Source organism: Nymphalis io, chromosome 16 (assembly GCF_905147045.1).
Source record: "Nymphalis io chromosome 16, ilAglIoxx1.1, whole genome shotgun sequence".
NCBI lineage: Eukaryota > Metazoa > Arthropoda > Insecta > Lepidoptera > Nymphalidae > Nymphalis > Nymphalis io.
In genome coordinates, this window is record NC_065903.1 from 4,022,341 (window position 1) to 4,037,305 (window position 14,965).

General features: G+C 32.4%; 1 protein-coding gene across 6 annotated transcripts in view; it reads right to left on the reverse strand.

Moving 5' to 3' along the window:
• Nucleotides 1–14,965, reverse strand: part of LOC126774381 (collagen alpha-1(XVIII) chain-like) — a 111,178-nt gene that overhangs the window by 40,508 nt on the left and 55,705 nt on the right. The window lies entirely within an intron of this gene.

The window sequence follows — 14,965 nt, forward strand, 5'->3', positions numbered from 1 at the left end:
GTGTTCTTATTCAAAATAAACAGCTTTATCTGTTTCTTTTCAATATAATTATGTTACTATCATTTAATGTTCGAATTAAAAGTAAAGTAAATAATAAATAAATGAAAGCCTGTAAATGTCCCTTGGCGGAAAATAAGACCTTCCTATGATGAATAAGTTTGGAATTTATTCCATCACGCTGCTATATAATACAGGTTGTTGGATAAACATTTGACAGATTTTAATTTCATGCAATTTAAAATATGTTGTATTACTATTTTGAGAATATGTGATTGCGTGGCATCCATTTTACGATCATGCATAATTTCAAAGCGTACCATTGCTTTAGAATAATTATCACAGAAATTAAGAACATTTTTATAAGCAAAAATTAATCTATGGTTTTATTTTAATTAAGCTATTAAGCCTAAAAATACGTTAAATATTAATTACATTTAAGATTACGTAAATGTAATGAGTTTGTTTAGATTATTCAGTTTCTTTTGATATTTAAATATTATGTACCTAAGTGAACAGTATTTTTATTATTATCAGACACCGTCTAAAATTAAACAGCAATATTTAGTATTTTTGTCTTCCAGTTTGAGGGGAGAGTGAGCCAGTGTAACTACAGAGACAAGACAATATCGGTGAAGGTAAAAATCTACCATCAGGCGACCCTTGTGCTCGTCCGCCTACGTATTTTATATATAAAAATAAATATTAATTTTGATAAATATTAATACTGAACGAATTTCAGAAAGTGACAGTTAGTCAACCAATTTCGATAAAAAAATACGTGATTTTGCCCAAATATCCATAAATATAACACAGCTTTAATTATTTAAATCGATTGTAACATTATAGAGAAAAAAAAGTTCAATAATGACAGTCAGACAGACAGATAAACATGTATTTTGAAAAAACAGTATATATTGTTTTGTTTTGCCCGATTTTATAAAAAAATGGTTAATATATGGGTGAACCATCTGGGGATCCTACTCGATATAACGTAACTCAATAGAATAACGGCTAAATCATTCAAATCGGTTTAGCTGTTATCGAGTAATCTATAAAAATATATAACAAAATCAAACGCGTAAATCATAAAACACGTTCCATTGTTTGGAGTTGGTAAATCAAATGTTATGCAATGTTAAATAATTTCGCGTTTATTTAAAATCAATTTAGTCAAGAAAATACATATGTCTCTTAATTTAACACATCAAAGGTAAATACATATTTGAATAGAGCAAATAGTGGATTGCCCACACTACTAACTCAGTGTGAAATATGAGGGACGTGCAAGATTACGATAAGGATTTTAGCTCTGTAAATCATCGGATTTTCCGCTTGAGAATTGAGGCAAATTTAAGGATCTTGAGTCCTCTATTCTCCTTCGTGTGGAGGCATGCGACGTCTTTTGCTATCGCAAAGCGCTATTCCACTTTAGAATAACAGAAATTTAAGTTTAGGGATTAGTTAAGACTCTTTCTCGTAAGCGACAACTGTACGATCGGCTTGTTATATCGTTTTATATCGCTGCTTTAAAGAAAAGAAGGTTGAGTATAGATATTACATATGATAATATATTTTGGATCCCATGTTTGTAAACACTTCTAACAAAGTAGATATTACTGAATATATTTTGGTTATAATTTAATTCTGCTTTTTCAAACAAATCGTCTTTATGAGTTCATCATACGAGAACCCATTTCAATCAAAAGTTTTCTTACATAAAAATACTTTTTATGGTTCTAAGGATATGCCTACTTTGATATACGTTCAATAGAATTAAAAACGTACCCATTATTAGTTAGACAGATTCATTTTCATTTCCTGGGATTCATGTGACGTCCTGTTTTTTTAATCAGAAATCTGGCTGTTGTAAGTAGTCAGAGATAGCTTTCTAATTGATTTACAGACAAACAATCTTTGATATTGGCTGGCAATAAAAAAAAGAATTAACATATAAAATAGTTAAGAACATATGATCGATCCCTCTAAATGTGTATTATAAATTAAATAAATTACGATCTTTTCATAAAAATATCAATCAATAAATGAACAATTTATCCGAATTAACAATTTATCAGAATATAAGGATATATTATCAATAGCTTTCACTATATTTAAGAACATTGACTCACACACATAAATGCTTATAATATTTTGATTAGTTTTTGATAGCATATTTAGTTATTAAAAAAGCTAACGCTGGGATCAGAACATTTATACATGTGTCTCGACTTGTAAAGAAATAATAACCAAGTAATAATATCAAACATTTGTCAAACTTAAACTCCTATTAGCGACTCGTTGCGTAAATATGGCTACCATAAATTGTACCAACTGCTGCCGAATTTGTTTAAACCATAATTTTACTAGCACGTGTTGCAAGATCGTGTAACGTTAGCATAATGAAGTAATAATGTCTGATATAGTGGCGAATATTTGAATGTTTAGAGTCATGTTTTGCGGACGTTACATTTTATCATATAATATGATAAAACCTTTTCATAGCGTTTTTTATATGGAGATAGCATTCGTTCTTTTAATTTCTACGTTGGAATAAATATTTCCACACATAGCCATCTGACACCAAACTAAGCAGAGCTTATATTATGGAAACCAGGCAACTGATACATTACATATACTACTTTTCTTTTGTAAATACATACTTATATAGATAACTACACCCAGACTCAGGACAAACAGACATGTTCATGCAAACAAATGTCTGTCCTGGGTGGGAATCGAACCCACAACCTTCGGCGTGAAAGGCAAGTATCTACCAACTACGCCCACCGGCCCGTCGTATTATGCAATAAGAAAATTTCGATACTAATGACAATATGGGTTTGACAAAATTGGTATTTTACTTTTTATAATGTTATCTTGTAGTCTTCACAGACGTGTTATCTGAGTTTTTTGTTGTATCTTCCTTTTAGTTTATAGTTTGGTAATTTATTCATTCCCAGGTAGCAATACAATTAAAATTATTGCAATTTATTTTTATTATTATTTTTTTTGTACATCTTGTTTTGTTTTATTAGTGATTAAATCTTCCAACTCTATGGCTATATAATATTTATCATTGCTTTTCAAAAATTAATCATCTTGAACTTACAAGAGGTACAATATGTTTATCTATTAACTATTACTAGGTTAATCTAGGTAGAATAGAAATTCCGAACCAGCAGTAGTTTTACATTTCATTCAAGTATTATTCAAAATTATTCAGAAAGCTCTGCACCTATGCACTCTTGAATCTATATTTTATTTACGATTTTCTTATTTATTATGCTAATATTGAAAGATTAAAATATTTGTAGTACTGATCGTTTTTGATTTATTAAAAAACAAAGCAATTTGAATCAATATATAGGACAATAAGCCTTTAAGTACTGGGAAGGCTAGTAATTACCTATTAAAATTTTATATCATCATTTCAATCATGATATATTTTAAATTCATTTCATAAAAAATATGTTACCTACAATGTATAATCTTAATTATAGTTTTACAGTGAAACGAATTTTTCATAAATTCAAAAATCGAAAACGTTTTACAAATAATATAATTATAATATATACATTTTATAATAATATAATTTTAATATATACATTTTATATTTATTAATAATTTTTAAGCGAGTTGATAATATCTATCAATGAATATTAATATAAAATATTTATTCGTATCGTTATTTGTTTACGGACGTTTTGTGTAACGGTCAACGCACTGATCGTTTTTAAACGTTATTCATGGCAACTTATGCATGCAATTGAAAGTTATTACATTTTCATATTTCTTGACTCACGTACGTATTGTGAGTATCATTGAACGCTTTCATAACGCAAATTTATTTATGTATCTATCTCTTTTCAACCGACTTCACGAAACGGAGATGGTTATATGTTTGACATGTATATTATATTATGTATTTCTCCAATGAATCGAAAGCTTTATTCTATTGAGTTATGTCCGCTATATTCTCTATTTGGATTCTTCGCTTTGGCTTTAAAAATTAGGAAGTAAAAGTTTGGAGAAAAAAGGTGGTTTAGTAGAGGCTTGGTTTCTGATAATTGTAATACCACAATATACCGTTTTCGAGAAAAAAATATAAAAATATGTTAACTCATAAATGGGTACAACTTGCAAAACAGTCCATAATATCACTGCGAGAGCAGGACTATTTTGTAGAAGTGCGACAAGGATACAAAATGCAAGACTGTGGGAAATATTTAATTTTAATGTTTACCAAATGTGTCAATGTTATGAATAAATTTGTTTATTTATTACTATAAGAACTCTTTTCGTTTACACCCTTATAATGTTGTAAGTCAGCTTAAAGTACGCTTTTGATGTTTGTATACTTGTTCTTTATAAATCCGAGATGGCCTAGTGGTAAGAACGCGTGAATCTTAACCGATGATAGTGGGCCAAACCCGGGCAAGCACCACTGAATTTTCATGTTCTTAATTTGTGATTATAATTCATCTCGTACTTGACGGTGAAGGAAATCATCGTGAGGAAGCCTGCATGTATTTATTTTCACTGAAATTCTGTTACATGTGTATTCAACCAATCCGCATTGGAGCAGCGTGGTGCAATAAGCTGCAAAACCTCGTCCTCAAAAAGGGAGAGGAGGCCTTAGCCCAGCAATGGGACATTCACGGGCTGTTACTGATACTTGTTCTTTAAATTATATCTTTTATTAATTGTTTAGGAGATTTCTCAAAAGTAAAACCCAAAAATCATTTAACGGTCTAACCAACGAGGCAGAACTTTATGTATTATCTATGTATATGTTAAAACTGACACAAGCTGACTAAGACAACTTCGATTCCCAGTGGTTTTAAGCCTATTGCGATTCAAAATTATCAATTACTCTATTTTTTAATATAATTTATAAATAATTAAATAAATATGTATATAGAAAATCACGAAAAATATGTGAAGATTTGTAGTTTTCTTATGAATGAAAAATAAAAAAAATTATATACCATTCACGTCTTAAAAGACGTATCTCTATGCCACTTCTGCTAAAAGATTATAACCCGTCCTCTCGTTCCGTAAATCATTAAATTGAAATAAACTAAAAAAAAACCCTGATAATGCTTCAGGAAAATTCTAGAAATATATTCTAAGGAAAAAAATAATTGACTATTCGAATATAAGAGAATAATTAAGTTACAACATCAATTACCTAACAATACGATACTTTACGTTGTGTTTCGTTTTAGTTGAGCGATCATCAAAGGAATTCCAATTTTATATCTTTTCCGTTCCTTTTTCTTATTTGTGGTTCTGCTTTGAATGGGACAATATTACGTACAATCTGTGCGCTTCAAATTCAACAGATGCATGTTTGAAGTTCGGTTTGATTTTAAAAATAACGTCGCATTTCGACTTAAAGTCTCCTCGAAACCATTCTTAAATCAATGTTGTTTTCTTAGGTGTATTTATTTGTATAGCATAATAGCTTTATTTGTTTCAAATCATTTTTATATGACATCTACTGACTCGATGGAGGGTTAGGGCGACTCGTATGACATGGAGGCGAACGGTGTGGTGTGACGGTGATCTAATGTATATATATATATATATATATATATATATATATATTATAGAATAGGAAGGCGGACGAGCATATGGGCCACCTGATGGTAAGTGGTCACCAACACCCATAGACATTGTCATTGTAAGAAATGCTACCATCGCTTACATCACCAATGCGCCACCAACCTTGGGAACTAAGATGTTATGTCCCTTGTGCCTGTAATTACACTGGCTCACTCACCCTTCAAACCGGAACACAACAATACCAAGTACTGCTGTTTTGCGGTAGAATATCTGATGAGTGGGTGGTACCTACCCAGGCGAGCTTGCACAAAGCTCTACCACCAATAAAAATTCTATTCCTTCATTCTAATAATACGTATATCTCAATATTTATATGTCATCATTTTGTTGTAAGAAAAATACCATTTTGTTTTTGTTTTTCTAAGTATTCGAGTTCACGATTTATTTCACGATGATGTAGTATAAATAATAAAAAAATATTGTATTTATTTTGATGTTTATATTATATGAACGATATTATTATATTTTTAAATAATTTTTTAATTACTTCTCAGCAAGTGTTTAAATATTTGTGTATGTGCAGGCAAATTTTTGATGCCGTTTTTTATTACAAGCTTAAATAAAAGTTTGGTTGAATTTATAAAGTTAGTTATTAAGTTGGTTCCTTGCTTACGTAATAATGTCTGACTTTAACTTGGGCGTATCTTAACAAATTGTATGGCTAAGTTAAAACTCACGTACGGTGGGATGAAACTTAAGCAATGTCCACATACCTACAAAGTTCCAACTATTTGAAAGCTTTAAGGGATAGGATGTGACGATTTTTTGCAACCCTAAATAGAACCGCGACGGCTCAGTTGTTAGAATACATAAATCTAAAACGAAGCCTTACCACCAAGGCTATAAATATTTAACTCCATACCTACAATTAATATAATAATATTTATATACAGATGATATTTTTATTGAAATAAGTACGCGATTATCAAAATGAGATAAAGAAATGTTCATTACACCCTAATTATTATCAATTATGTTCGAACTAATAATAAAATAAAATATAATATTTATTTTTATATTATAGTAAAAAACTACTTAATCGAAGATCCGACTCGACAAAAATATTAAATTAGTATTCAAAAAATTTAAAACTCAAATATATATTTCATCTTTCTGAGATGCAGATAAGCTTAGCTTTATCTTAAAACAAAGCTCTTCAATTGTACGTATACGATAAAGTAAGACACTTTAGACACTAAGTCTGCAACTGTATGTAGTACAATCTATTTCAGAAATGACAAAGACGTTTGATGAGAGTGTACTTGTATTCTGTCTAATTTGCAGTTAATTTTCAAGGTCAAAGTTATGTTTTTCAAAAAGTATATTGAAATATGGATATGATAATAATAATAATAATAATAATGTCCTCCAGACCGATTTCGGCCACGGCGGCCAATCTCAAGAGAGATTAGCCAACTACACAGGAGATATTATAGTGCACAAGTGTGTGCACAAACATAGGTGCACTCTCTATTCCCTAACTCTCATAATCCGATGGGGCGGCAATCCGACACGACCGGAAAGAATTCAGGCGCAGGACCAACGGCTTTACGTGCTTTCCGAGGCACGGGAGTGTACACACTTCCAACTTCCAGACTCCGGGCTGCTATTGAGAATTTTCTGACAGAAAAACCCAATAACTTTTTATCCCGACCTGGAAATTGAACCCAGGACCTCCGGGTCTGCGGCCTTATATCAAGCCACTAGACCAACGAGGCAGTCATGGATATGATGGTAAGTGTTCAACTATAGACATTGGCGCTGTAAGAAAAACATTCCTTAAATCGTCAATGAGCCTACCACCTTGGGAACTGGGAAGTGATGTACCTTGGGGTAAGTAACTACAGTCCTGTGACTGAAAGGACGAAAGGAAGAAAAACTAACACACTCACAATCGGTTATTGGATCAATTCTAATAGAAAATTTCCTAACCTTGAAAATTATTTGACAAAAAATATGTTCTTACAAATATTAACTCAACGTAGTGTAAGGGTTCTATAGGATCAATACATATTTAAAAATCAGCATCCAAAAAAATCCAATGAATTATTACTTAAGTCATGCATTTACCAAGACAAGATTTATGCCTAGGCTTACAAGGCACCAGGCCTCAAACCCCACCCAATCAACGATATAATTTTACTCTAATCGCTTCTTCAAATTTCCTCCTTCCTTCAAAGTGCCTCGGATCTCCAAATCCGGGATGGGTAGTAACAAATAAATAAATAACCACTTACAGAACTAAAAGCTTTAATATCGGTATCTGGCTTTCTGTTCTCTCGGAAAACAAAAGAATTTTGTATTTTAGAAATACATACGCTACATTCTTTATCTTGAACCAAAATGTTAACGTACGCGAAGAAAACGACGGTTTAGGGCTCTTTGCAAAGGATTTGAGATTCCTCTCTGTAAAGCCCGTTTCGTTTTTCAACTTTCTGAAAAGCTTTAAGAGAATTCTTCTATGTATCGATTTTCTTGTTATATAATATTTTTAGATTTGTTAGTTAAATAAAAATATACAAGATTGTGTAATATCATATACACTACTAATATACACCACTAATATCACAAAGAATAAGTTTAGTTTGTTTATTTTTCCGCTTTCCGTCGCTATTGAAGCGAAACTTAACCTAAAAATTTTGTATGAGATATTTGCAGGTTATCAAAATGGCTTTAAAAAAACGTAAGTACCATGCGGGCGAATTGGATGTCGAATGTTTTCGATTTATATTTCATGTCATCTTTAATTTACTCGTGCGAAGGTATCCGTCGTATGACGGGTAGCTAGTATAATATAAACTTGTATGTATGTGAATGTCTCGTTATTGGTTTTTTCTTACAAGAAATTTGTCCAGCAGCTGGGATATTCACAGGTTATTAACAGTAGATTACTAAAGATTAAAGAAATTAAATTAAAATTAAATTAATTACTCTTATTAAGAAGCGGGAATTAGTTGAAAATTATACCTTAAAGGAATATTGTCGTTATTGTATAGATTTAGTCAAATCATTAGATGTGGGATATCGTCCGAGCAACCGATTAAACGTAGAAGACAAGACAAAGGCTTGCCTAGTATGAGGAAATTGGATGTTTTGTGATATTAGTAATAGTTCGTGTTAATAAAAATATTTTTATTAACATTTTTAGGAGTGAATATAATCGTAGTCGAAAGATACGATGAAAATAAAAAATTGTGTTAAATAATCAATCTATAGAAAATGTATGATAAAAAAACAGTTTACGAGTGAAAAATCAAATTGGTAGTTGTGATCGTAATAAAAGCACAAAATTGAGTAGCTTAGACACGGTAGCCTGGTGTTGAGCCTGTAATCTTCAGAAAACCATATTGGCTCCCATGCCTTACTAATATCGATTTTATTATTCTAACTTAAATTTAAAGGTTATTTTTAAATAAAATTGAGGACATTGAGGCAGACGCAATCCATTAGCGAACAAATTATATTAAAATGAAGCATTTTATGTCAGCTGGAATAACTGGAAATCACAAAATACATATTAAATCAACAAATTAACTAAATGTGTCATAATAAAGGAGTGACAGACGACAATGTCACGACACGAAATAGAATATTTATAATCCATTCGTGATATTTACGATAATTATGACGTATGAGCAATAAATTTAATGTGATTTTCGTTTGTAAAGGTTTTTATTAATTATCCTTTGTTCTATTTTATACTATATACAGCTAGATTATATTCAGATTAATTTTCGATTTTATTTGATATGTTAATTTTTTATATAAATAATGTATTATAGTAACAATTGCATCTTAACCTACTTATTTTTAGGCTTTTTTAGTAAGACAATGCTGATTTACATTTCCCACCCACTCAGACGGGCCTATACAAAGCCCTACCACCACCAGGTATACGGTACCACATAAGCGATGTCTATCATATGAAAGATAAATAATAAAAATAACAAATTGACGTAGTATCGTAAAGAGTTTATCATAAAACACGATTATCATTATGAATCTTAAAAATCGTATCGTATCTGAATCGTATTCAAACTCTCTTGATAATAATGAAAATTAAACCACAGAACCATCTCGAATCGATAGGATAAATACATAATTACGAAGTTGCAAATAACTTCAAAGAGGTTTTAATGGATCAATTGATTTTCTCCGCTACATATCAATCTTTTCTATTTATATTGATTTTCTTTTTTTATCTCAAGTTTTTATTAAACCGACCCGGGTTTTGATGATTTTTAATTCTCTAATTGCACCAATGCGGGCTGAACGATTGCAGCGACGTGCCGTACGCATTATTGGCGACGTAAAGGTCACAAACACCCTTGAACCTTTACAATTGCGTCGTGAGATAGCAGCACTGAGCGCTTTCTATCGACTGTATCACGGCGAGTGCTCCGAGGAATTGTTCTCTCTAATTCCTGCTTCCCCCTTCCTTCTTAAGTCCACGCGAGCTGGTTCTCGATGTCACCGCCTAACTGTGACATCAATTCCATCACGAACAAAGAAATTTGGCAACTCCTTTCTTTGTCGCACTGCCAAAAAATGGAATTCCTTGCCAGCTCACGTGTTCCCCTCCTCTTACAACCCGGGTTCCTTCAAACGAGGCGTGAAGAGGCATATTGCGTGCCGGCAAGGCGAAGGCGGCTAGTGCAGAACGTTTTCCCGTCTGTACTGGCCGTCGTCACGTTTGGACTCTACGGTAGTAGAGTCCAAACGTACCATCAGGTGGAGTACTTACCATCAGGTGGAGTAGAGTCATTTGCCCTCCCGGCGAATATAAAAAAAAAAACGATACACGTATAACATTAAAATAAATTTATTTATACTTGATACATGCAGATTCCTGTTTATTTTTTTGCTCACCGCCGAGGAAAATTAAATAATGTTGTGAATTTTTGCTTTACTTTCTGAAGGATTGTAAAGAGATCAAATAAAAAACATTGTAAGAAAATATACCCACAATAAAAATGATTGTAGTAAGATGTTTCGTTTCAAACACAGTTGTAGATGAGAAAGGATTGAATATAACTTGAAATGTACTTTCTTTGAACCACTAATTGAAACCGAGTCCTGAGTAGTCTTGATACTTTATTGGTATTTCAATTTTTCTTCAATTATTAATGTTATAGGACTTGTTGTATTTCACATTTGTTTTATTTTATAAATATACTAAGACATTTTATAAAATATTTTATATTACTTGATAAAAATAAAATTTAAAACAATTCAAGTACAAACTATAATCTAATGAGTTCAAAATATTATTTATGAATTATCGAATTTCCTGCAAAAAACAAATATTTTATGATACTGTGTATATATGACATATATTCATTCATTTATTCATATTCAGCCCACATTAATCCACTGCTGGACATAGGCCTCCTCACAGGCGCGCCCGCCGCTTTCCTAAAATCGTGTTCAAAGGATGGTATAATAGTATTTGTACGTAACTGTTATAAGACAGATATAATATAATACATACATTGTGGTGTATCAAAAATTTGGTCCTCATCATTTTTTTAATCCTTAATGGGCCAGAGGTTGACCGTTGTCACGCCTGATGTTAAGCATCAACATGGTCTAGGATGTAGCATGCTTGCCTAGAAGAAACCTGTTTGAATCTGGATTTGAAGACATCGTTGTGCCTATCAGAAAATACAGACTCAGGAAAAGTATTCCACAGTTTTGCATTGCGAATGATAAATGTGTATTTAAGCGTTTCGTACGTAGGCGGGGAATTTTGTGTACCTATGGCACTTTGTTCGCATTTGCCTAGCCGTTCAATAGTAAAAGGGGGCGAAGGAATTATTCCTGAGCACATTCTCCAAAATGTATTAGATAGAAAACGGAAAGCGAAGCAACTATACGTCGATGTTTCGAGACTTTGGAGCCTAAACTTGACCAATGTGTCGTGTCCTATCAGCCTCCTAGAGCCTGAATGTAGTACTTAGCAGAGCCTTTCCAAAGGTGAAGCAGTATTCCATACATGACTTTACTTGTGCTTTGTATAAGTTGAGCGGTTGTTCTGTAGTAAAGTAACGTCTCACTTTGGAGAGGATACCAAGCTTTCGAGCGGTTTAATTGGGCTTTGGACTCAATAAAAGAGCCGAAATTTAGAGTTGACGTGAGAGTAACGCCATGAAGTTCAAGGTGGTCAATTATAGGCACGGATACATTTTGGAAAGAGGGAGATAGGTGGAATTCTCTCTTTTTGGCGGGAAAACTTTAATATGTATACTTATACAATTTATAACTTTTGGTCTAATTTCGTAATCAAACTTCATCTTATTTCCACACGGGAATTCAAAATTAATTTCAGTATAGCAACTAAAATGTTCATTTAGTTCACGTTCTAGTTTTAAACTAAAACTGTCTCAAATTCGTGTTCGAATTCTGTCTAAGTTGAACTATTTAGAAATATTTTAAGACTTAAAGAGAAAATCTAGGACGTAATAAAAAAAACTACCAACATTTTATTCCTAAATGAGATTAATGTTAGTTGCGTAAACTGTGAAACGTTTATTTTTTATTTTTAGGAAGGAAGAGCAAATGCTCTATTCAGTCATCGTGCCTGCACACTGGGTTACAGATATTTTGTTACAGAATGCATAAATATAAAGTAAAACTGTTTTACAGATTGGTAAGTGGCTGGCAGCCACTTAAACGGTTCCGCACAAAGATCATCAATGAAAACAGCTATTATAATACCGTTGAAATTATTAGGTCCTTACATATGAAATTGGCGTTTTGTACGGGAGGAATATAAAGTCAATTTTTTTTTTGTAAAATATATTTAATTAATCAAAGTATGCACCGTTGTTATCTATGACTTTTGCCATCTCGGCGAGAATGGATAAGAGATTTCAAGGCGGTTGGGACTGCCGCATCGGAGTTGAATTTTTTTCCTTGTAAGAAGTTGTCCAAATTCCGGAAAAAATGGTAATCTGTTGGAGCAAGGTCCGGGGAGTACGGTGGATGTCGCAGTCATTCCAATTGTAGCTCATCTAACTTATTGGTTGTTTGTTGTGCATTGTGTGGTCTTGCATTGTCAAGAAGCAGCAGTGGCCATGAACGATTGACCAATCTCGGTTGTTTAGCAGCTAGTTTTTTTTTAGTTTTTATAAAATAGGAAGACGGACGAGCATATGGGCCACCTGATGGTAAGTGGTCACCAAACGCCCTAAGACATTGGCATTGTAAGAAATGTCAACCATCGCTTACATAGCCAATGCGCCACCAACCTTAGAAACTAAGATTTTATGTCCCTTGTCAGTGAGCCAGTGTAATTACAGGCAATTACACTGGCTCACTCACCCTTCAAACCGGAACACAACAATAATAAGTACTGCTGTTTTGCGGTAAAATATCTGATTAGTGGGTGGTACCTACCCAGACGAGCTTGCACAAAGCTACCACCAGTACAAGTTCTTCCTTCATGGTTTGCAATTGCTGACAAAAGATATCTGCCGTAATCGTTTGGCCAGATTTTAGAAAGCTGTAGTGAACGACATCGGCGCTAGTCCACCAAACACTCACAAGTAACTTTTTCTGAGTTAATTTTCGTTTAGGGCAGGATTTGGCTGGGTCTCCAGGGTTCAGTCATTGCGATGAGCGCTTCCTATTATTGTACAATACCCATTTTTCATCACAAGTAAAGATTCGATTTAAAATCCCTTCATTATTGTGTTGGTTGAGCAAAGTGACACAGCAGTCGACGCGTGTTTGCAAGTTCGATTCACTCAATTCATGAGGTACCCATCGTTCAAGTTTTTTTACTTACCCGATTTGCTTCAAGTGGATTAATACAGTTTTATCACTTACCCCGAAGCCTGCAGCTATCTCTGAAGTGCTTAGTGATGGGTCGGCTTACACAATAGCCTTTAATTCTTCATTTTCCACTTTGATATCCGGCCGTCCACGGGGTTGGTTCTGAAGGTCGAAATTTCCAGAACGAAAAAGTTGAAACCAAAAACGTACCGTGCTTTTTTTTGCGACACCAGTGCCGTACACATCATTAATCCTTCGAGCTGTTTCTGCAGCACTGGTGCCACGGTAGAACTCGTACTCGTAAATTTACCGATATTTCATATTTTCCATTGTGCGGTAATAAGCGACGCCAAAGAAAAAAATAATGAGGAAAAAAGAAATGAATGACTGTTTTCAAAACTCAAATGTACCAGCTAAATGAATTTATAAATTTGAATTTGGAATTCTTAACCAAAGAGGAGATATTTCAGATCAAAGTGCGACAAAACGCTAATTTCATATGTAAGGACCTAATATATATTTTTTTAAATATTAAAAATCGAAAATAACATTTACGGATTTATACAATCTAATTTAATTTGAACCTTTTCTTTAGACTATAAACACAATTAAATATGTTCGCTTGATTTTAAATTTTATGAAAATAATTTTAGACTCAAGAGACAAAAAAAAATTATTTAAAATAGTCATAACTCCCTGAATATATTTCTTCAGTCGCTAAGTACATAATCTCAGCGATTTATTTATTTAATTGACTCATTAATTGTTATAATAAATCAACACAAAACAAACACATCTCCATTTCTACACGTAGTAATAATGGGTGAGCTCTTCTATATGATTTACTAGGTAGGCAGAAAAGCCACTTGACAATTGATTTCTATTATAATAAATGAAAGCTACGTATGACGCTTAAGTAAATACATAATACGGTTAAATTGAAACGTACCCGTTCACATATTCTGTCAATAGGTAGGTACGCTTCTATGAATTAAACCGATTATTGTTGCAGGCGTACAAATGCTTGTGTGGAGCACGCATTGTTTTAGATGAATAGAAATTGCATATTAGATGTGGTACTAAAACTATGTGTAGCTTGTGAAAAAATTCGTTTTATTTATTTTTTATTGAAATACCATTAAATTATCAGAATAATATGTGCATATTATTCTGATCGGTAGAGGGGTTTATTTAAATGTTGTATTTTAGTCTATGTGAGTTTTTAAGTTTGTGTGTGTGTGTGTGTGTATGTGTGTGTGTTGTGTATTTTTAAAACAATGTCATTTGATTTATAAACAAAAGCATTACTTAGAAAAAATGATAAAATAATTAAAATGTATATACATTCAATGAAGAATTTAAAATAAAATGGTGTTAATTTCAATAAACAACACGCTTCTAGAATCAAAGGTATAATGAAAGAAAATTAAACGAAACAAAATATAGGATAGTAGGACTATTCTGTAAGACCAAATATAAAATATCAATAAAAATGGAACGCTCTCCTTATAATATGAACTCATTTGATGTAATTAAATAAATAATAATAATAATGAAAACC